The sequence below is a fragment of the Ailuropoda melanoleuca genome, chromosome 6, assembly GCF_002007445.2.
Source record: "Ailuropoda melanoleuca isolate Jingjing chromosome 6, ASM200744v2, whole genome shotgun sequence".
NCBI classification, from domain to species: domain Eukaryota; kingdom Metazoa; phylum Chordata; class Mammalia; order Carnivora; family Ursidae; genus Ailuropoda; species Ailuropoda melanoleuca.
In genome coordinates this window covers 93875544-93899251 of record NC_048223.1, presented here as the reverse complement: position 1 = coordinate 93899251, position 23708 = coordinate 93875544, and the positions used below count along the sequence as shown (strand labels likewise).

The window sequence follows — 23708 nt, the reverse complement described above, 5'->3', positions numbered from 1 at the left end:
AATACACAAGTCGTTCACAAATTCTCTCACATAGTCTTTAGTACTCAGTTCCTGTACCAAAAATCCAGCAATTTTGTGAAAGAAAATAACCCCCAGATCACCTTAGATCATTTTCGATTATATATAAGGACATATGGATTTTGGTTTTAAGTGCAGACCTGGCTAATTCTGACATTATTGAGTGACTCCTGGCATTAACTGATTAATCTTGGTGCTGGCACAAGGTCAGCTGAGAATCAATGCCTCACCTTTCTGTGCCCATGCCAAGCAGCTGATCAAATGTTTGTCAACAAAGCAAAGACTAGATCTTTGAAAATATGTGTTGGATATTAGCCATTGAGACTGAGATGTTGACCTTGGCCAAGGTCCATGCTTTTACTATTGTGTGTGTGTGTGTGTGTGTGTGTGTGATGGCAGTGATTAATGCAGCTCACATAGGTTGAGTGTTTCTTTCTCATCAGTCATTCTGATAATCCTCACAACAGCCCTAAGAGGAGGTTGTTATCTCCATTTTATGAGGGACCTGAAGTGTATGGAATTCAAGGACATTAACTGGTAAGTAATAGAACAGCCCGCTGGCTGATGTGTACTTTTTCTTACATCCCCCCTTCCATTCCACAAGATGCATCTTGGTGATACTGACTGGTTTTGTGGGTCTGGAAGTACGCGTCTGAACTCTCAGAGTCTTCAGTCACTGAATTCCCCACAGTAGCTGTTCAAGGTTAAAGCCTGGATAATGTGAAGAAGGCAAAGGTTGTGATTCCTACTTCCTAATCCTCTTGGATTCCTCCACATCCCCGTACCTAGTGTCTCAGTTCTCCCGGTTTGCGATTCTATTGCAGCATGCCTGTGATGGTTAATTTTATGTGTTAATTTGACTGGATCACAGTGTGCCAGAGATTTGGCTAAACATGATTTCTGGGTGTGTCTGTGAGGGTGTTTCTGGATGAAATTAGCATTTGAATCCATAGACTGAGTAAAGCAGATCACCCTTCCCAGTGTGGGTGGGCTATGTCCAATGCCTTGAGGGTCTGAATAGAACAAAAAATTGGAGAGTGGGAGAGTTAACTCTCTGCCTGACTGGCTGAGCCGGAACATTGGTTTTCTCCTGCCCTTGGACTGGGACCACCAGCCTTCTGGTTCTCAGGCCTTTGGACTTGGACGGAACTATACCACCAGCTTTTCTGGGTCTCCAGCTTACAGACAGCACGTTGTGGGACTTCTCTGCCTCCATAATCACGTGAGCAATTCTTTATAATAAATCTCTCTCTATATATAAAACTCTATGTAGATTATATGCATGTATATATAACTATATATATATCAATAGAATATTGGTTTACATTTCTATAAAGATATATATGGGATATATATCAATAACTTATGTATAATATATATAAAATAACCTACTGGTTCTGTTTCTCTGAGGAACCCTAATATGCTGCCCTAATTGCTATTGCCTCTATAACGTGTGCTTTTCTATATTCTCCTCATTAAAACTTATCTTTTCTGTGCCCCACTCTCTTATCTTTTGCTGTCTCTAAACTGTCAGCCAATTAATCAAATACGCTAAGCCATATTCAGGGACAGTGTCCTCTTTGTACAAGGTTCCTCGTTACATTGAGATAAGCAATCCCTTGGATCAATGTCTGAACCTGAGAGTGTTGATAGGAATTTCAGACAGTGTGACAAGTTGGTGGTGGCAGTAGGAGCTCACATTCTACCTGTGTGTCTCCTTCATTGTCTAGGATTCACAGTCCTACAGCTGTTTAGTTACTTAAAGACCCCCAGGGGTCCCAGCAGCTGAAAGCACGCTGTTATTCAGATCCATCTATGTGACTTGGGCCAGGTCTTTCTTCTGCTCACAATGGAGCCAACAACTTGCTTTTATTTTTATTTAATTTAATTTTTTTGAAGATGTTATTTTTAAGCAACATCTTCACCCAACGTGGGGCTCGAATTTACAACCCCAAGATTAAGAGTTGCCTGCTCCACCCACTGAGCCAGCCAGGCGCCCCAACAACTACTAGCTTTTGAAAGGGAAAACAAATGAGGGTAATTAAGTAACAGCTGAGATGTGTCAGGGAGGCTTGGCCAGTTGCCCCCATCCTGGTCTCTGTGGAGACATCCACCGGAAGAGAGCAATTCCAGGGGAATGAATGTTTACTGTCATCCCCATTATTCCATTAACTTCCTCATCAATGGCTCTGTACGAAATGTTAGAATATATTTTGGAAGTGGAGATAAAATTACCACCTGAAACTATCCTGGGTGCATGAATCAAAGATTACTCTTTATACTGCTTATTCTCCTGGCTCTTAGAAATTTAATTGCAGCAAGCTTTTAAATATTGGCTTTTAACTTATCTGCAAAAAAAAAAAATAAAAGATTTAGTTAATTAAATCAATTAAGGGAAAATTGGGCCTAGTTCCCATTCATCCATTTGGATCATGCAAAGCACAGATTTTTTGGATGGAAACCATCCCTTAAATATTAAAAATTATAACATAAATTGTAGTGTGGCACCCTAGTTTATGGCCATACTGTGTAATTTAGACTGAGATAGAATGTCTTCACTTCCATCTCACTACACAAAAATAAAACGGACACCCATTTATGTAATTTATCTACCATTGGTGAGGACAAATGAGAAAAAGACTTATGTTTTCGTGGAAAGAATTCATAACCAGAGTTTTAGAATGATCTTATTAGATAAGTCTCAGCTTCTGAAAAAATAAAGCAGAGCTTTTAAATTTGATATTTCAAAAAAGTGGAAAATAATGAAGTGTAATAAACACCCATTCGTCTGTTGTGTTGTCATTTTGCCATATTTTCAAATCCTTAATAATAAGAAAATTTAATAGACAATGAAGGACCCCTTTGTACCCTTTATTCAAGGTATATGAGCTTGGACAAGTTCCCTAATGTCTGTGTTTTTGTGTATCAGTCACTTCCTCTATAAAATGGGGATCATCCTATCCAGTACCATCTGGGGTTGTTGAAAGGAGTAAATGAGTAACGGTGTAAAGAATGGAGAGCGGAGCCTGACCGGCCCCTGCACTCATGAGTGCCCTCCTCTGCCATTGCTCTCACGCCTCCTTCTCCATCCCAGTCTTCCGCCACAGGCAGGCACTTTCCTCAAGTTACTCGACATCCTTCTACTCAGGGCTTCTCTGCATTTAATACCGATGGTTGTATTTTTTAAAAATTTCCCTGTGTACGTTTTACGTTTTTACCATACTGTGGCTGCCACCCTTCTTCAACCTGCTTTTTTCTCAGTGCTAGGTTTCTGAGATCTCTTCATTTTGGCAGTTAGAGACCAGGCTTACCTATTTTAATTGCACTATGGTACTTGGTTAGCTGAATATTCAGTGACTCATTCCTCCATTTTTGCTCTTACGGGCATTTAGTTTAGGTCTAGATTTTTGTAACTGTAAAAACTGCTGTTGTGAGCATTTATGGACGTGCCACCCTACGTATATTAGGGAATGTTTCTGCTATATGGGGCTTCCCAGCCCTTTTCACTTGGGTCCCTCTGCCAGATGCTACTGTGTCTCTAAACTAAGGCTACCCTGAGAGCTGAAGACGTCAGTCTCTTGTGGCACAACCGTAACCCATTTACCCATTTAGTGCAGACCTGTTGGGAAACTCTGCCCAGAATACTGGTCTTCAAATTAAGGTGCGTGTGCTGTGCCAGTACCCACCTCCACCCCACTTCATACACACACAGGCACATGCACATACGTAGTACTGGAACTTTCCCAATGTGGATGGTTGCTAGCACAAAGGAATTTCTACATTCTAAACTTAACCTGCCTGAGGGCCACATGCAGCATCCATCTCCTCATTCACTATTACTTCCCCTCATTGTCCAAAAGAAAGGTCTCTTACCCGCCCAGGATCTTAATATAGTGCTGTGCCCCAAAGGGACAATTCAAAATATTTTGGAATCCACATAGTCTGCTTGGATTGAGGGTCTACAGTAGAGCCTCATGTCTCTCTTTCCTCATTTTTCTGTTAAAGGCAAAAACTTGGGTGGAATTTAAAATTCAGACCAAAGACAGGATGTCTAGTTAAATTTGAATTTCAGATAAACAACAGGTAGTTTTGCATTATTTTAGTGTAAGTATATCCTGAAGTAGTGTGTCTCAGTAGGTACCATGGGAACATTGATGTTAAAAAATTGTTAGAGGGGAGGGGGTGGGGGAAGGGGATAGACTGGTGATGGGTAGTAAGGAGGGCACGTATTGCATGGTGCACTGGGTGTTATACGCAACTAATGAAGCATCAAACTTTACATCGGAATCTGGGGATGTACTGTATGGTGATTAACATAATATAATAAAATAAAATTTAAAAAAAATTGTTTTCTGAAATTCAAATTTAATTAGGCATCCTGTGTGTGTGAGAGAGACAGACAGACAGAGAGAGAGAGTAGAAGGAACTCATGTTACAAGTAAATTAGTGTTTTATATTTTCTCGAATGTTTAATCAGATTTGTAGAAGAAATATTTCCATTACGTTTGCAAAAAGATTATTGGACATTATAAATCCATATAGACTCTTCTTTGGACTTAAATTTTCTGCTCCTTGTCACCCATTAATCAATTCTCAGCTCATTTGTTCATTTTTATCATGTACTTATTAGATTTATATAACCTAGGTATATTTAGTGGAATTTATTATAAAAAATGCACTTAATCATTAATATACTATTGGTAAGCTTCATACCGCTAATGGCCTCATTCCTTTTATTTTGTGGTTAATTTCATGAGCCTGTTTCCTTTTAGCAATAAGCCATATTCATATCTGGATATATGAACTAAATGGAAAAAAATTCTCCATTCATTCCATCAAAAGCATTTCTAATCAAAATTTACAATTTTACATTTAATAGTTAACAATATGTGCAATACACTTGGTTTTGTCCAATAATAATTTAGTAGCAATTCATGTAATAGTAGTTAGACTTGACAAGAATTAGTAATGAAAATTACTACTTAAAATAGCTACTTAGTGATAATTTCTTAAATCAAGAAAAAAATTTTTAACTGTCAGAGTCTTAAAGGCACATTTTTTTATTTTTTGCAATTTATCATTATATACACATATCTGTAACAGGTGGTAAGTTGATCAAAAAAAGATGTTCAAACATAAAAACGTATTATGTTAAGATAAACTTCAGTGGGATGTAGAATGGAAATACAAGTTAAAAAAAAGAAAATTTCTAAATGTTAAGTGAGAGCAGTTTGTGTAATTTTAAAAATAGATAGTATTTGTTATCTGATACCACTTTTGAATAGATTTAAATGAATGACATCACTGTTTTATTTTTTAAATGTCAGTATTTCTAGCAATTACAAAATTACATCTTCTGCAGCTATTCACATTTATGATTTAAAATTTTACATGTCTAAAATTTGCACGTGGCTGCAGAGTTTTTCAAAATTACCTTATGGAGTACATGTGCAAAAGCTGGAGGAGCCCAGCAGCTCTACCGCGCGCCTGATTGCTGTGTAGGAGGCAGTGCATTTCCTTAACTAGATTTTGCCAAATTCTGAGTCGTTGCCCCATTTCACACTCCCACTAACAGTATATGAGAGTTCTTATAGTTTCACATTTTCTCAAACACAGCATTCTCCAACACTCAACTTTTAAGGTTTTGCCAGTCTGAAGAGTACAAAATGCTATCACTTTGTGGTTTTAGGTTTGCACTTTCCTGATCAGTGGTGGGGTTGAACTTCTTCATCATGTGTGTTTTGGCCAGCTGTTATTTCCTCTCCTGTGGGCTGCCTTTCTCATATCTTTTTGCCTGTTTTCCAATTGTGAATGTACATATTTGTATTGTGGGGCACTCGGTTTTACAACATGTTGATTTTTGCAGCTTATTTTGGGGCAAACGCCCTTATACTTCTGTACCTACTAAGTATGACATAAAATGTGTGGGTCAAGCATTGCATATGCGGATAACTGGAATTCCTGGGAATATTTGCCCGGGGTTGCTGTTGCGCGTAGGTGGGGTTTCCTAGACTTGAATGATTTTGGGGGTGGGGGGGATAATACAAAGATGAATCTATTTTCTCACTTTCCACAACAATGTTTATTAATCCATTAACAAATGAAAGTAGGAAACCCTCAGAACAGGGTTATTTTTCAGATAATTCTCTTATTTTAAATGCATTTTAATGTTGAAATATTTAAGAATTAGTATCTAAATATGAATATTTAGTGCCTGTTCAAGGGAGGTGGACACCTCTGGCAAAATGCACTATCACAGCTAATCTTTAGGAGACACTACAGGTGCTCAGGTGAGAGTTACGTAACAACTGCTACAGTTTTGGAAACAGATCTTTGCATGTAGAACAATTCTTGTAATCTGGGGAACTGGAGAGGAGGTAGAGAAGGGAGTCGCAAGAGATTTTCTAGTATAAACAGTACACAGGGTGCAAAGCTCTGACTCTCCTTGTGATCCTTTTTAATCATTCTTATTTTTGGCAATATAATCTTTTTTTTTCCTTCTTGACAAATGTTAATAATTACAATTATTGGGAAAAATAGGATTCATTCACTTGGCAGACATATTTGAAATAATATTTTTGTAAAAAAGTTTAACTGAATTTTTGTAAAGCGGTTTTTCCACAACCAGTTAGTCAGCACACTCCTTTTTGGTAACTTTCAGAAGAATTCATAATTGATCAGATGAAAGCAAAACAGTATCCCTTCACCTATTCCTACTTGAAAAGAGTATGCCTGGTTTTCAGTGCAATGTATCTCTGCAGTATTTGGCGGAACTGACGCTCTGAAAATTGTTAAGCAGATTCCAGTGATTGGGAAGTTCTGGCTTTCATCCCATCACCGACGTGCAGGGATGTGCTGAGATTGGCCTCATGCACATAAGTGTTCAAGAAATAGGCTCACTGACATAGGGTTAAAACTGTATGAAACCCGGGTGTCCCCAGTCTTCATGGATCTGTCCTCTCCTTGGACACCCTGAGTCGCCTGGGGCAGCAGGGTGTCCTGTCTTCATTCTCTTTCCCTCCCCAGGTATCTGAGAAATTTGCAAGTGGCTACATAGTTTTTCAAAATGACTTTAGGGAGTACATGTGCCAAAAGCCTGTAGATGGCCAACAGCTCTAAGGTGCGCCCAAAGTGAGAAACCACCCATGTCCCTCCTTACTCCATGTCAGTTTTTCCTTGTCACCTCAGTCAACTGTCCACCCTTCTTAGGTCACTTCTTGATGCTTGGTGGCCACCTTCTTCTTCTTGCTGCTCTTCTGCTTCTGCTATACAGCGAAGGCAGGATCGGGCCTGGCTTATGTCAGAGATGAGCTCAGGCTGTCACACTGAGCACACGTTGCATGTGGCTGTAGCACAAGGGAATTACAAGATAGAAAATATGACAGCGGATCACTGCCCCCACAGTCCACTGGCCATGCCTGTCTACAACAGGGAATGTTCCCGAGGTCTCACCTGAGCTTCCGGCTCCACCAGCCTCTCCCCACAGTGGGAAGGCCTTGGACAGGACAGGCCCTGTGCATCCTGCTAGCATGTAAGGTGAAGGAAAGTTTGTCAGTTCTAAGCTGTACTTAATTACCTCATCTATTCTAATACGCCATTAGTTGTAAGACATAGCATTATTCTCTGTGCCTCTCACCCAGTCAGGGATTTATTTCCACAGGTGCTAATTGCAAGGTGTGGGGGAACCACAAAGGAAAGTTCAGAAACCTGGGGCTAACATCAGAGAAGCTGTCCCCACCTCAATAAAAGAATGAGACGTGGGAGATGTTACAGAAACCTGTAAGGAGAGAGAATGGTGGGGCAGGCTGCCTGAGTCAGGTACGCTGCCAGGGATAGAACAAGGCGGTGCATGGGTGCGTGCTCCTCCCTTTCTCTCCTCCCTCCTTCCTGTCCCCTGCTAGGCCTCCCCAGGGGTCCAGCCTGAGCTGAAGCAGAGGGCACAGGAGCATGTCTGCATAGTGTCAAGATCATGAGAAGTGTGGAAGGTGGACCTGGATGGACAAATAGGAGACCTTTAAGAAGCCACTACAAAAGAAGGAATTCTGCCAGTTAAACTATGAGACACTGCTCCCTTATCACCTAGAATTTTTAGTTTACACTTACTGAAATAACGCTGTTAGACATATAAAGAAAGGGATTTGTTTTTATCATGTAGTACCTTTCTGAATTTAAAAAACTGTATGCGTCAATGCCATATAATAGTGTAATCATGTTGAAAATGTTTCGTGCCAGATATTTTTTTTTCCAGTGGCCACGATAAGAGTTTTTGTCCCATACGTGCTTCTAGAACCTTACTGCTTCCACATGAAGAGGGAAAGCCTATTTCTTCCTGCTTGTGTCTGGGCTAGTTGGTGACTTGCTTGTAACCAATAGAAAGCATCAGCTCTGGCACAATTTCTGAAACTAGGTCTGAAAAGAAGATTCAGATGCCACTTGGCTTGCTGGAATATTTGCTCTGTAGCACAGGGCCCCTGTGTGAACAGTCTCAGTGATCTGTAGCTGCCATGTTGCAAGGAAACCCAAACTCACCCAACTCCTGAGGGATCATGTGGAAAAGCCCACTACATGAAGAGAGAAAGATGCTTTGCGAGTTTCCAGCCGCTCCTGCTTCCCCCACCGCTGCTGTGTCCATTCCAGCTTCTAAGGGCCTGCGATCTCATGAGATATTTCTTAACCAAAACCACCCAGCCAAGCCCTTCCTGAATTCCTGGCCCACAGAAACTGTGAGAAATAATAAAGTGATTGTTGCTGTTTTAGAGGTGATTAGTGATACAGCCATATGAACCAAAGCAATTTTAAATGTCAATTACACTCAACAGATGTAGAACTAATAATGTGCCTAATTAATTGAAGTCATGGCAATATGAATAACCATGGCCAAGTTTGCACATACACAGGCAATGGCAACTATGTCATGTTGGTCCCCTGGCCGACAGCAATTGTGAAATGCCATCTATTTTAAGATGCATGGCAGTGGAAAAAAACATATGCTACTTAGCATTGAAAAAATGCAGTAAAATTGGTGCAAAGGAGGGACAAAGACAGTGAACAGAGTTAGGGAACTGGTAGGTAAGGTGACTTATTTTGAAAAAGTTAATATTTTGTTATTAAAATGATACATGCTCATTAACAAAACATCACAAAACAAAACATAAAAACAAATGCAAAGGATATACTAAGACAATAAAAATCACCAAAATCTCACCATCCAGAGATAAACTTCTAGATTTCTAAATGTACATGGACACATATATAGAAATGTGGACATATGCGTGCTTTATAAATAAATTCATCCTACACGACAGCCTATTTTTTTCTCACTTGAAAACATGTTGATTTCATGTTTCTACCTCAATCAATAAAACACTACCTTATTTCTTAATGATAACAGAATTTCTTATTTACTTAACCAATCATTTAATGATGGACATTATGTTTTGCTTTATGTTTTCAATTTTGCTTTTACGGTGATGCAAACAGGTATATCTATGCACATATGTTTTCCCTGTTGTATAACTATCTCTTTGTGGAGAATTTCTAAATATAAGATTCTTAGATTGAATAGGTTGCCCAATTATAATTGTGATTGATTAAAAATGCCTCCCAGAAAGATTGTATCCATTCATACTCTTTTCAGCAGCTTTTGAGAAATGCCAATATTCTGTCTCCTTTGCCAAAGAAGCAGAGCAGAGCATCCCAACCCAAAGTGAGCTGCTCTAGTATATTGATTTATTGAATTAAAGTCACTTGAAAAATGGCAGATCCACGATGGACACTCTGACCCTGCTTTTTATTCCTGAAGGTAGGAGATAAAACTCCCATGTGAAAGGTGTCCTCCCTATACCAGGAGGAAGGAAAACATTCTTATCACCAGTGACAGGGAACTGAGGCTGAAAGAAATCTGTTCAAGCAGACCTTGTTAAAATAAATCTTATCTTCCTTTAGGCTCCCCATATAGTTAGTTTTCTACAATTGTCTCTCTTTGTTCAACCTACTGTGAAGCCTGTAGGTTTTACCAGTTCTTTGGGTCTCATTCCTTATGAGGGCTCCTACATCATGTAAAACTTAATATAAATGTGTGTGCTTTTCTCCTGTTAATATGTCTTATGTCAGTTTAATTATCAGGCCCAGCTGGAAAACCCTAAGAGGGTAGAGATAAAAATTTGCGTCCCCTACACCAACATTTGGCTTGTTATTCATCTGATGCCAATATTATGGTTTTAAAAGATTTCTTTTAAAAAAAATTGTAGGATACAAAATCAAGATACAAAAATCCATTGTGTTTCTATACATTAATAAACTATCAGAAAGAGAACTTAGAAAACAAACCGTTTATAGTTGCATCAAAAAGAACAAAATACTTAGGAATAAATTTAACCAAGAAAGCGAAATACCTATACACTGAAAATTATAAGACATTAATGAAAGAAACTGAAGAAGACACAAATAAATGAAAAGATACTCTGTGCTCATGGATTGGAGAATTGATATCATTAAAATGTACATATTACCCAAAGTAATCTTCAGATTTAATGCAATCCCTATCAAAATTCTAATGGCATTTTTCAGAGATAGAACAAACAATCCTGAAATTTGTATGGAACCACAAAAGACCCCAAATAGCTAAAGCAATCTTGAGAAATAAGAATAAAGCTGAAGGCATTGCTCTCCCAAATTTCAAACTGTATTCCAAAGCTATAGAATCAAAACAGTATGATTTTGGCATAAAAAAACCACATAGATCAATGGGACAGAATAGAGTACCCAGAAAGAAGCCATGCCAATATGGTCAATTAATTTATGACAAAGAAGTCAAGAATATACAGTGGGGGAAAGGACAGTGTCTTCAATAAATGGTGTTCGGAAAACTGGACAGTCACATACACACACACACAAAAAAGAAACTGAACCACTCTCTTACACCATATACAAATATTAACTCAAAATGGTAAAGACTTGAATGTAAGACCTGAAACTATAAAACTCCTAGAGAAAATATAAGCAATAAGTTCCTTGACAGGTCTTGAAGATGATGATTTTGGATTTGACACCAAAAGTAAAGGCAACAAGAGCAAAACTAAACAAGTAGGACTACATCAAACCAAAAAGCTTTTGCATGCAAAGGAAACCATTAACAAAATGAAAAGGCAAACTACTGAATGGGAGAAAATATTTGCAAATCATGTGTTTGGTAAGGGGTGAATATCCAAAATATAGAAAGGACTCGTACAACTCAATAGCAAGAAAATATGGTTAAAAAATGGGCAGAGGATCTGAAGACTTTTTTCCATAGAGGACATATAGGTGGCCAAAGATATGTGAAAAAATGCTGATCACTAATCATCAGGGAGATACACCTGTTAGAATAGTTATCGTCAAAGAGGTAAGAAACAACACATATTGGCAAGGATGTGGAGAAAGGGGAACCCTTGTGCACCGTAGGTGAGAACATAAATTGATATAGTTATTATGGAACACAGTATGGAGTTTCCTTAAGAAATTAAAAATAGAAATATCATATGACCCAGCAGTCCCACTTCTGGGTATTTATCTGCAAGAAAAAAAGACACTCACTCAAAAAGATATATGCACTCCCATGTTTATTGCAACATTATTTACAATAAACAAGATATAGAAACAACCTAAATGTCCATTGACAGATGAATGAAGAGAAAATATGGAATATATACACAATGGAATATTATTTTGCCATAAAAAGGAATGAGATCTTGCCATTTGTAACAACATGGATGGACCTTCAGGTCATTATGCTAAGTGAATTAAGTCAGAAAGAGAAAGACAAATACTATATAATCTCACTTACATGTAGAATCTAAATACAAAAACAAACAAACCTAAAAACAAACCAAAAAACAAGCACACAGATGTAGAGAACAACTTGGTGGTTTCCAGAGGAGGAGGTTGGGGTGTGAGTGAAGTGGGTGAAGGTGGTCAAAAGGTACAAACTTCTAGTTACAAATAAAGAAGTCATGGGAATGTAATGTACAGCATGGTAACTGTGATTAATAATGCCGTATTGCATATTTGAAAGTTGCTAAGAGAGTAAATCTTAAAAGTTCTCATCATAAGAAAAAGGAATTCTATAACTATGTATGGTGAACTAGGCTCTTTATGTTGATTATTTCACAATATATACAATATCAGATCACCAAATTGTATGCCTGAAACTAATATAATGCTGTATGTCAGTTATACCTCAATTAAACAAATGGGGGGTAGGGGAAGTTTACCCTAAAAATTTCTTTCTTTTTGTTTTATTTGCATTTTAGAAAATAATGAAACTGAATGTATCAATTTTTTGGTACATTCTAATTTATTTGTAAACTGACTATAGTCTTTGATCATTTTTTAAAAAATAATTGATTTGTAAGAGCTTCTCGTACAGTGGTTAGTAATTCTTTGTCCAACATGTGTGTTACTAAATGGTTTTTCCTAAGTCTCTTAAACTTCTATAATTGTGGTATTTTGTTTGTTTTCACTGCCAGGAAATATTTAACTTTATGTAAATTTCTATGGTTTCTGGCTTTGGTGTCAAGTTAAGAAAGAGATGTTCCACTCTGTTATTCTTGGGAGTGTTTTCTCATATATTTTTTCATTTTTTCCATTTATTAACGCTCTTCAACTAACTGGAATTTAATTTATGAAATGTGACTTTTCCCTAAAGTGGCTAGCTGGTTGTCCCAAATTATTTAGTGAAAAACAATTCTTTCCCCTGTGATTTGAAATGGTACATTTATTCTCTAAATTCTCATGATACTTGAACATTTCTGGGATTTTTGACTCTGCTCCTTGGCAGTCTGTCTGTCTTTCCTGTGCCAGTACCACATGCATGCTGTTCCTGTGGCTGTCATTACTATTATTGCTGAACACAATAGGCATGAATATATCACTTTATTTTTTTTTTGCTTTGAGTTTTTGTTGTTAGTCGCTATTGTAAATGTGGTAATTTTCTCACTAGTTATGGTTGGTATGTGAAAAGAGCAATTGCATTTTTGTATCTTTATTTTTAAGGTAGCTATCTTACAGTTGTAAAAGTTTTGAGGTTTGTTTTCCTGGAGTTCACAAGTAGAAATTATATTAGCTGGAAATACTAATAATTTTGCATTCTCCCTTTAAGTGTGTGTGCCTCATTTCATTTTCTTGGTTAATTGCATTTTCTTCAATATTCAGAACAATATTAAATAATTGTACTGACCTACGATATACTTATCTTATTTCTCGCTTTAAAGGAAATACATCCATTATATATCCACTAAGCATAATGCCAGCTTTAGAGTTACAGGGTATACTATTTTATAATATTCAGGCAATATCCATTCAATCCAACATCATAGTTTTTAAAAAAAAATCTCAGATAGATTTGGAATCAAACAAATGTTTTTGGCAGCTAAGAGAGTATGGTGTGTTAATTTATTTACTAATATCAAATCATCCTTGCAGTCTAGAATGAATTACACTTATTCGTGATCTATTATCATGAATTCCATTTAGTATTCCATTCAGTTATCTCTTCTAATATTTCATTTAGGATTTTTTTGGCCAATATTCATAAGTGAGGTTGGTTTGTAGCTTTCTTTCTGTTAAGGTTTGGCAATAGTGTCATGTTGCTTATAACATATATTTAGAATGTAACCTTTTCCTTTAAACTGTTCCAGGGCTCAGTAGAGAAGTTTATCGTGTTTGGCTTTTAAAGATTGGTCTCCTGGGTGGCTCAGTCAATTAAGCATCTGCCTTTGGCTCAGATCATGATCCTAAGGTCCTGGATCAAATCCCACATGAGGCTCTCTGCTCACTAGGGAGTCTGCTTCTCCCTCTCCCTCTGCTTCTTTCCCCTCTCCCCCACCTCTTCCCCCTCTCCCCCCTGCTTGCCTCTTCCCCCTAACCCCTGCTCTTGCTCTCTTGCTCACTCTTTCAAATTAATAAATAAAATCTTTAAAAAAATTTTTTTAAAAAAGAATTTGTTCACATGATTATACCAGGTCTTTTTGATAGGTGGCTTTTAAAAAACAACTTTTCTGTTTTCTTCTGACTTTGATTTCAAGGTAAGAAACACTATCCAATTTAATTTTATTAAAAGCGTTTGATCACACTTTTGTATCGCCTGTTAAAAATGTCTATCTTCAGCTAATTTTGTGCTTGTTCTTTAAATAGATACTATATCACATTTTGGGTTAAATACTAATTAAGGGGTGCCTGGGTGGCACAGTGGTTGGGCGTCTGCCTTCGGCTCAGGGCGTGATCCCTGCGTTGTGGGATCGAGCCCCACATCAGGCTCCTCCGCTGTGAGCCTGCTTCTTCCTCTCCCACTCCCCCTGCTTGTGTTCCCTCTCTCGCTGGCTGTCTCTCTCTGTCGAATAAATAAAATCTTAAAAAAAAATACTAATTAAATATTTTATGCTTATATTTTAATAAAGAATGTATTTTTCAAGCAGCACAGCAACTCTCACAACAACAAATTACATGGCTGAGTTGGCTATAGCTGAGTTAAATTTTAACCGGTGACAGCTACTCTAATTTCAAAGTTGAATATTATTATATAAGAATTGCCCTATGTATATGCAAGGCTCAAAAAAACTATTCCTTTTTATGGATTTTTTAAAGATATTTTTTTATTATATTATGTTAGTCACCATACAGTACATCCCTAGTTTTTGATGTAAAGTTCGATGATTCATTAGTTGCGTATAACACCCAGTGCATCATGCAATACGTGCCCTCCCCAAAGATTTTTCCCTTGGGACACCTGGGTGGCTCAGTCAGTTAAGCATCTGCCTTCGGCTCAGGTCATGATCCCAGGGTCCTGGGGTCGAGTCCCATATTGGGGCTCAGTAGGGAGCCTGCTTCTCCCTCTGCCTGCTGCTCCCCCTGTTTGTTCTCTCTCTCTCTCTCTCTGTCAAATAAATAAATAAATCTTTAAAAAAAAGAAAAAGCTTTTTCCCTATTTATCTTTTCAGGATACATGGTTATCTGATTTCTCAATTCTCATTCCCTTTCCCAAGCCAAGAAGAGAAGCCCATCCTCTCTGAAAGAATTTGTCTTCATGCAACAGCAAGACCTCACAGGCAATTTCTTAGCTACCTGACTGGCTTCTGGGTGCAGAACCTCCAGTGGCCTGGTGCTTTACGAGTCCTAAGAGACACCACCGGTTAGAGGAGAGGAGACAAGAATAAGAGAAAGCAAGCCAAATAAGCTGCAGAAGGCTTCACTACTGATCTGGCCACACTTTCCTCGCCTTCCTCTTGCAACCCAGGGTAGCTTCTAGGAAAGCTCTCACTGGATCTAGAATTTCTGTAAGGAATTCCTCACTCATGATGAGATTCATCAATCTAACTAATACTAGGCTGTGTGGTGAGTGCTTTCCTGTGCTTGCTATTCCTTGTAATGATGAAAACACAATTTTCCAAAGCTGAAATGGAATGCCGATTATATGAAAAGATTTTGTATTGATATTTAAATGACTGAAGTATAAAATTAGTATTAAAATGCTTTTTAAAAATAGAGTTGATCTAGACATTTGGCTTGGGAAAATGATCAGAAATAAGGTAAAGATTTGTGTACAAATAAATTTACCTCAACGTTATTTCTGTAAACTTTATAGAGCGACCATCCCAAAGTGACTATATGAGCAAAGAAATACAGATTAATAACAATAACCACCAAACACAATTTCAAAATAATTCAGATTCTGTATTCGTTAGGGTCCTTTGATTATAAGCACCAAAAAAACAGCTGTGACTAACTTAGGCAACAAGGGAATTTATTGGAAGGATGTGGATAAACCATGGATATGAAGGAAAAGTTGAATATCTAGTTCTTGAAAAAGATGGGTCGAAGGAACAAAAGAATGATCACCACAGGGCGCCACTGTCAAGAAGAACTAGTCCCAAATGCTCCCCATGCTTTTGTCACCTTACTCAACATTCAAATACCTGGAAAGAAGATTCTGCATAGCCTTACTTGTCCATCATTTGACGAGGACAACACCAATACCTCGAGTAGCAGGGTTTTTTTTTTGTTTTTGTTTTTGTTTTTTTTACCACTACTCTATAGACTAAGGAGGGATGGCAGAGACTGGCATCTCTGGGATGCCATAAACTACATTCATGACTTCCCTGCAGCTGAGTGGGGACTGAATTTTCAGCAATGGAATGGGGCAAAAGGGATGTATGCTATCTCCAGCTCTGGCCCCTTAAAACTCCTGCAGAATTGGTGTTCTCGCTGTTTGCTCACCTCCATGCAGGTTGTGGAAGGACCAGTAGAGGACTCAGAGGCCCTGGGGGATGTCAAACCCATCACATGGAAGCTGCTGGGTTCCTACATCATTCCATGAAGGCCGCCCACTGAGCACCTACTAGAGAGTGACATGAGCAAGAAATGAACTTTAATGAAATCTTGGGGGTTGTTTGTCTCAGAAGTTAGGGTGCCCTGTTAGTCAAAGATGAATGTTGGGCAGGCAAAAAGAACAAAACAAAACAAAAAAAACTGACTCCACTTCAGTTTTCATATTTGACATTTTACAATGCCAAGTGAGGAGGGTAGAGAGACCACTTCAATAGCTCAATAGCTCTCATCTCCCATCTATTTCTCTCACATAGCTACCCCCACAACTTATCTTTGAATTCTCAGAAAATTCCTCTTCCAGTCCTAGCCCACACAACTCTCATTCTTCAACCTCAGCTTCACTTCTTTCCTTCCAAATCTGCATCACAAAATCTCAAAGAATCATTAGGAGAACTAGGACTCTTCTCTGAGGGTGGGAGAGAGAAAGAAACTGAATAGCTGTCAGCAAAGGGGAAATAGTGGGGAAATTCATATGTTAATAATATTGTAATATTTATGACAGTGAAAATTTGGAAACCAACTAAATGTTAAACAATTGGAAAATGGTTAAATAAATTATGGCATACTTGGTACTGGCTGTATGAACAAGATATAGTCCCTAGGCTCATAGAGTTTATAGTCTAATAAAAATATTTTACAGCCATCAACAGTAAACATGTTTTGGAAATATAGTTAATAATAGGAAAAGAAAACTAATGGTACAATATCTAGTGAAAAATTCCGGGTAAGGAGCTGCATATATAGTAATAAAATCCCAATTTAAAAAAATGATATATGTAAGTCCTTATATATGTGTGTGTGTGTGTGTACCTATTTATGTAAGTGTGATATCAAATTGTTAAAAGTGATTGTCTCTGGATATTGACATTACAGGTGATTTTTATTTCCTTTTTTATATTTCAAAATGTTTAAGTAAATTTTAAATTTTTTAATAGTGGGTTTACAAACTATTATTATTCCTTCCCAATAATTTCCTATATTTTCTAAATGTTAATAGAATGTATAATTGGAAAAAAGCAACAATCGATTTTCAGATTTGGTATCACTGTGTACTGCTGAGAGGTGCAGAAGTGGCCTCCTGATCTAGTAGACTTTTGCCTTCAGTAGCTCCATAGACCCTGTGTTCGTGTAATCTATTCTGCATTATATATATATAATTTAATTGGATTTTTATGACAGAGTGGAGTATTCCCAAAGCATAAACAATTTGCATATGCTTACTTTGGCTATGTCACCATGGACTCTAATGAAATTGAGCTTACTTCCCCTTCAAAATACAAGCACTAGAATTTCATCAGATGGCTTTTAAGCAAGCGAATTCATGTCCTTAAAATATGGAGATGAACTGATTAATAGCACTGGGCAATTCCGTTCAAGTTTATTTAGAAATTTTGTTCTGCTTTCCTCTTGCCAATATAGAAATCTATGGAGATATTAAAACGCAATTTACATTGTGCTTAAAGAAAATGACTTTTACTTAATACAATACAGAGCCATTGAATGCTAACCCCATGACATGTGTGCCTCCTTGAGCTACCAAATACCATTGAGAGTAGTGAGTGAATTATCGTAGGTGATTTTAATTTAGATTACTAAAACATTTCCATAGACATAGAAGTCTGAGTTGATTAAACTTTAAACTTATCTGATTATAGCACTTATTATATTATGGTTGAAGTTACAGGAAAGTACTTCAATTGATTGGATAATTATGAATAAATGGGGAAGGATATGACTTAGAAAATTTGTTTCAATTATTTAAGTGATTGCTATATGAAGGAAATTAAGAAACTGAAATTGTCTTGACATGGTATCAAATTGCCAGGCAGAAGCTCTGACCATGAATAACTTCATGGTGTCTATAATCCCATCAGTTTAGACATAGGTCTTAATTATTTTCTTAGTTTACTGTTTACTTAGTTTAAGAGATAAAAAGATAAGGATAAAAATATGAAAATTCAACTAATGGAGAAGCATTTCACCAATTGGCAGTTTGTCTCTAGCTCATTCCCTCACTTGTTTTTAGAGAAGTCTCCCTACAAAAGTGCCATTAGGTATGCTACACAGATCTCAGAAAAGAAGCCATAAAAGATTTTTTTTAATTTTTTATTATTTTTTCATTATTATGTTCAATTAACCAACATATAGTTTTTGATGTAGTGTTCAATGATTCATTAGCTGCGTGTAACACCCAGTACTCATCACAACATGTGCCCTCCTTAATACCCATCACCCGGTTAACCCATTCCACCACCCCCCTCCCTTCTGGAACCCTCTGTTTCCTGCAGTCCAGAGTCTTTCATGGTCTGTCTCCCTCTGTGATTCCACTTCAGTTTTCCCCTTCCTTCCCCTATTTTTACTGGTCCATTTGGTCTCAGGCTTCTAATTCCCATTGGCAGAGGGAATCTTGTCTTACAATTAAAACTCTCATAAGATGTTACTCTAACGAATCTTTTCTTTTGCTGAAGAAGGTTGGGGCTATGAGTAGTTGCATAAATTCCCAGCAGCACACTTAGGAGGTGGTGGAAGAGCGAGTCAAGGCTGCTTTTTAGATTCTAAAGCCCATGTCCTCCCAGTTTCCAGGATGCGTGCTGTCATGTCCCATTGCATCAGACCTTGATCAACTCGGAAGACTTTTTTAGGTTCATCAAATCTTTCTTGCCACATGACTACTGATGACTACATCTCTCATTAGAGTCATACATTTGATGAACCAAAATTGATAAATTATTATTAACTGAAGTCCATAGTTTACATGAAGTCTCACTCTATGTGTTATACACCCCATGGGTTTGACAAAGGTGTAAGGACATGTAGCCACCATTATAGTATCATACAGAGTAGTTTCACTGCTCTAAAAATTCTCTGTGTTCCACCTATTCATCCCTCCCTACCCTAGCCGCCTGGAAACCACTGATCATTTTGCTCTCTCCATAGTTTCGCCTTCGCAAGAATGTCATATAGCTGGAATCATGCAGTATGCAGGCTTTTGAGACTGGCTTTTTTCACCTAGCAACATGCATTTAAGGTTCCTCCATATCTTTTCATGGCTTGATAGCTCATTTATTTTTAGCACTGAATAATATTCCATTTTCTGAATATACTACAGTTTAGCCATTTGTCTACTGAAGGATGTCTTGGTTGCTTCCAGGTTTGGACAATTATGAATAAAGCTGCTGTAAACATCCATGTGCAAGTTTTTGTGTGAATAAAATCACAGAAAAGTTTTCCATTCCTTTGGGTAAATACGAAGGAGTACAATTACTGAATCACATATAGGGATATTTTTAGTTTTGTTAGAGACAGCTAAATTGTCTTCCAAAGTGGCTGTACCATTTTGCATTCCCACTAGCAATGAATGAGAGCCCTTGTTGTCCACATCCTTGCCAACATTTGGTGTCGTCAGTGTTCTGAATTTCGGCCATTCTAATTGGTGTATAGTGGTATCTCGTTGTTTTAATTTACATTTCCCTGATGACGTACGATGTGGAGTGTCTTTTTATAAGCTTATTTGCCATTTGTATATCTTCTTTGACAAGGTGTCTATTAAGGTCTTTGTCCCATTTTTTAATGGGTTGTTTGTTTTCTTATTATGCACAATTTAATGTAGTTCTCAATCTTTATAAATAAAGTCTTCTACCTTGTTTCTTGCGTAACTCTCCCCTGCCTTCTCAAATTAATTACCAGGTTTTCTATGCTAGTATATTAAGATTTTTTGCATTTATGTTCATGAGTGAGGTTTGGTTTATAAGTTTCTCTTCTTGCAATGTTTTTAGCAAGCTTTGATAACGAAGTTATTACGACTTCATGAATTATGTTGGATAGTGTTTACTCTTTGTATATTCTTTGGTAGTCTTGTCCTGTGAAGTCAACGTTCTGTGAGACTGTGATTGTTTTGTGCAGGTTGTTAATTACAGACTCAGACTTTCAAATTGTTATAAACTGTTCAGATTTACTATTTCTTCTGTATAAGTTTTTGTAAGTTTTATTTTTCTAGGAATTTATCTAATTCATCTCTTCTTTTTTCTTCTGCTAATATCTCCAGGAGTTGATAAGTTTTAATAGTTTTTTTTTTAAGCACACAAGTTTTTACTTGGTTCATATTTTCTACTGTAAGTATTATTTCTAGTTCATTAATTTCTTCTCTTCATTATCTTACATTTTCTGCTTTATTTTAATTTGCTATGTTTTTAGGCTTTTTTGAGATGGATGTATATCTCACTGATTTTTAGTCTTCTTTGCTACGACATACTTTAAAATTATACATTTGTCTCTATTTGTGTTTTATGAGTTTTGACATGCCATTTTTTATTGAACTATTGTTGACACATAATGGTACATTAATTTCAGATGTACAACGTAATGATTTTACAAGTTTATACATTATGCTATGCCTACCGGAAGTATAGCTACCATCTGTCACCATACAATGCTATAGCATTGACTATATTCCCTATACTGTACCTTTCATCCCTGTGACTTATTCATTCCATAACTGGAAGCCTATGCCTCCCCTTCGCCCACTTTGCCCATCCCCCTACACACCTCTCCTCTGGCAACCACCAGTTTATTCTCTGTATTCATGGGTCTGTTTTTGCTTTGTTTCTTTTACTTTTTGGATTCCACATGTAAGTGAAGTCATATGGTATTTCTCTTTCTCTGTATGACTTATTTCACTTAGCAAAATACCCCCTCTAAGTCCCTCCATGCTGTTGCAAATGGCAAGATCTCATTCTTTTGATGGCTGAATAATATTCCATTTTATGTATATACCACATCTTTATTCATTCATCTACTAATGGACACTTAGATTGTTTCCATAGCTTGGAATTCTAAGGGGAGCCTTTTCCCCAACTCCTTTTACAGTCAAGGTCAAGAGAATCATGTATTCCTATTGTCTCCCTCAAGGGTGAAAATCCTTGGTAGGGGGAGCAGTTTCAGATTCAATTAGAGTCTCTGACTGACTTCTTCCCTTGTTTTCACAGATTTGTTTCCAGTCTCCCTTAGGTCTATTAAGTCCCAGGCTCTGGACCTCCTAGGGTTAATGGTAAGCTAATGCCTGCTTTTAGCTCTCACATAGTTCTTTCCCCACTGTCTCAGCCATGAATTAAAAAGGGGTTAAAAAGGTTTCATGAAGAATTTTAAGTGTTAGGGCTGTTCCAGGAGCAGTTTCCATAGAAGTCTAGTCAACCATATTGCTGATACAGATGTCTCCCCCTTGTTATTCTATAATTTGTGATTCTAAAATAACTTGATTAATGACTATTATATTATGGTTACATTCATTACACACCAACCCTTCCCTATCGGCATTTGCCTAGGTGTACATGAGTCCAATACATTTTGACTAAAAGGAGGGGAAATTCAGCTGGTATCTGGAAGTTTGATACCTTGTACACATCAAACATGTAGATAATTGATTAAATTCTTCATCACTAAGATGTGCATTGTGGTTGAGTCACATCAACAGTCTGCATGTCCTGACTTGCCGCTGTTGTTTGAGTTATAAGAATAATTCGTTCATTTGGTTTTGGCTCATCTTGTCATCTCACTGCTGCTCTATCTTTTGTTTAAAAATACCAACCACATTTTAAAAATAGGAGGCATTATTTTAGAACTAGAGGTTAGTATAAGAGCACAGCTAAGCTATGGTGGCATATAATTCTGATTATAATCAATTCCCTTCTTAGCATATTCTCTTGATGATGGGATGACATAGCAGAGGACATTAGTAATGCCAGTTACACTGATACATTACTGAACTTTTTAGTTTGGAGCAGTAGGAAAAACTTGGAAACCAAAGAGTAATTTGGGTTTGTTAGGGAGTTCACTAATGATGATTTCTGTAATAATTTATTAACCCCATTTTACCCACACAGAATTTCAGACTATTAATAGGATGATTAACCAACATATTGAGAAGTGCCACAAACTAGAAGAAAAATAGAAGCAAACATATTAGTTCTTTTTTTTTTTTAAAGATTTTATTTATTTATTTGACAGAGATAGAGACAGCCAGCGAGAGAGGGAACACAGGCAGGGGGAGGGGGAGAGGAAGAAGCAGGCTCCCAGCGGAGGAACCTGATGTGGCTCGATCCCATAACGCCGGGATCAAGCCCTGAGCCGAAGGCAGACGCTTAACCACTGTGCCACCCAGGCGCCCGAACATATTAGTTCTTATGAATAAATCAAGCTTCTTTCTAGAATTTTCTTTACACAGTTTCTAAATAATGAGACATGCCAAGTTCATAGTAGTGGGGCCCACTGATTTATTGTTCCACTTGTTCTACAAGTTGAAATAAAATTGACACTTGTTCATTAATGTCCATCCGAGGTCAACAAGGCACAATGAGCACTAGAACAAATTTGTTATTACTCTATGCTCTCATTGGCGTCCACAAATATCCTTCTGGTATGAAAATGACACACAATAGTAATTCACCTTAAGGGGGTGGTTAGAGTTTGGGGATTGACTTCAACAATGAAGATAGATTTGGTCTATACTACTCACACCCTGCCAGATGAGTAGCCCAACACCTCATCTGACAACTATAATAAGAGGAATAATAATCAAACAAGCTGGTGTTGCTGTAGTTTTATAATTTACAAAGAAGTTTTTATTTACCTTTTTCAGATTCTCCCATAAGCCCCTTGAAGTTGACAAGGCCGGGATTTTAAATTCCTCCTTTCACATATGAGGAAACCAAGACTTAGAAAGATTACATGACACAGCTGAGACTGAACTTCAAATCAAATGTCTTGATTCTCTGTGGAGTGTCGTGTTGCCGTTCCAGCCTGGTGACTTGGCAGGGCTCTTGTTGCTGCAGGAGGATAGTCTAACAAACCAGAGGATGGATCTTGGCCACATGGACATGATTCCCTGGCGCTCTCATGTTATGAATTTCCTGAGGCCTCTCATGTTATGACCCTGTGTGCTTAACCAATACCTTAAGCATCAATTATTTTGGAATAAAACAAAATAAAACCAAACACATAAAAAACTTTTACCAAAAAGTGGTGAGTGCAATGAAGGGAGGGGTTGGGAAGGTGAGAGGACGTGATGCTTTGAGAGTTTATTCTTTTATCTTTTTTTTCCTGTTATTAATCAAGTTAATCTTGTGTCCTTGGTTCTCAGTGGTATGAAGTTCTCTGGAATGTTCCTCCCATGTCACGCCTCCTTTTTTTGCCCTGTTCTTTATTGGCATTGGATGGAGGTGGTTAATATACTGGAGCACGGTGAACTGACAAAGAGCATTTCTCGAAGAAACCTGAGCAAGGTGATGTGAATGTTTGACAGCTTTTCTTTCACTTGTATGAGGAATTGAATG

At 37.5% G+C, this 23708-nt stretch overlaps 1 long non-coding RNA gene across 1 annotated transcript; it reads left to right on the top strand.

Moving 5' to 3' along the window:
* The first annotated feature begins 1081 nt into the window (after window positions 1-1081).
* Window positions 1082-23364, top strand: LOC117802593. Its single transcript, XR_004625952.1, has 3 exons — window positions 1082-1240; window positions 21366-21427; window positions 23015-23364. It is a non-coding gene; the product is annotated as an uncharacterized LOC117802593 (long non-coding RNA).
* Window positions 23365-23708: the final 344 nt, after the last annotated feature.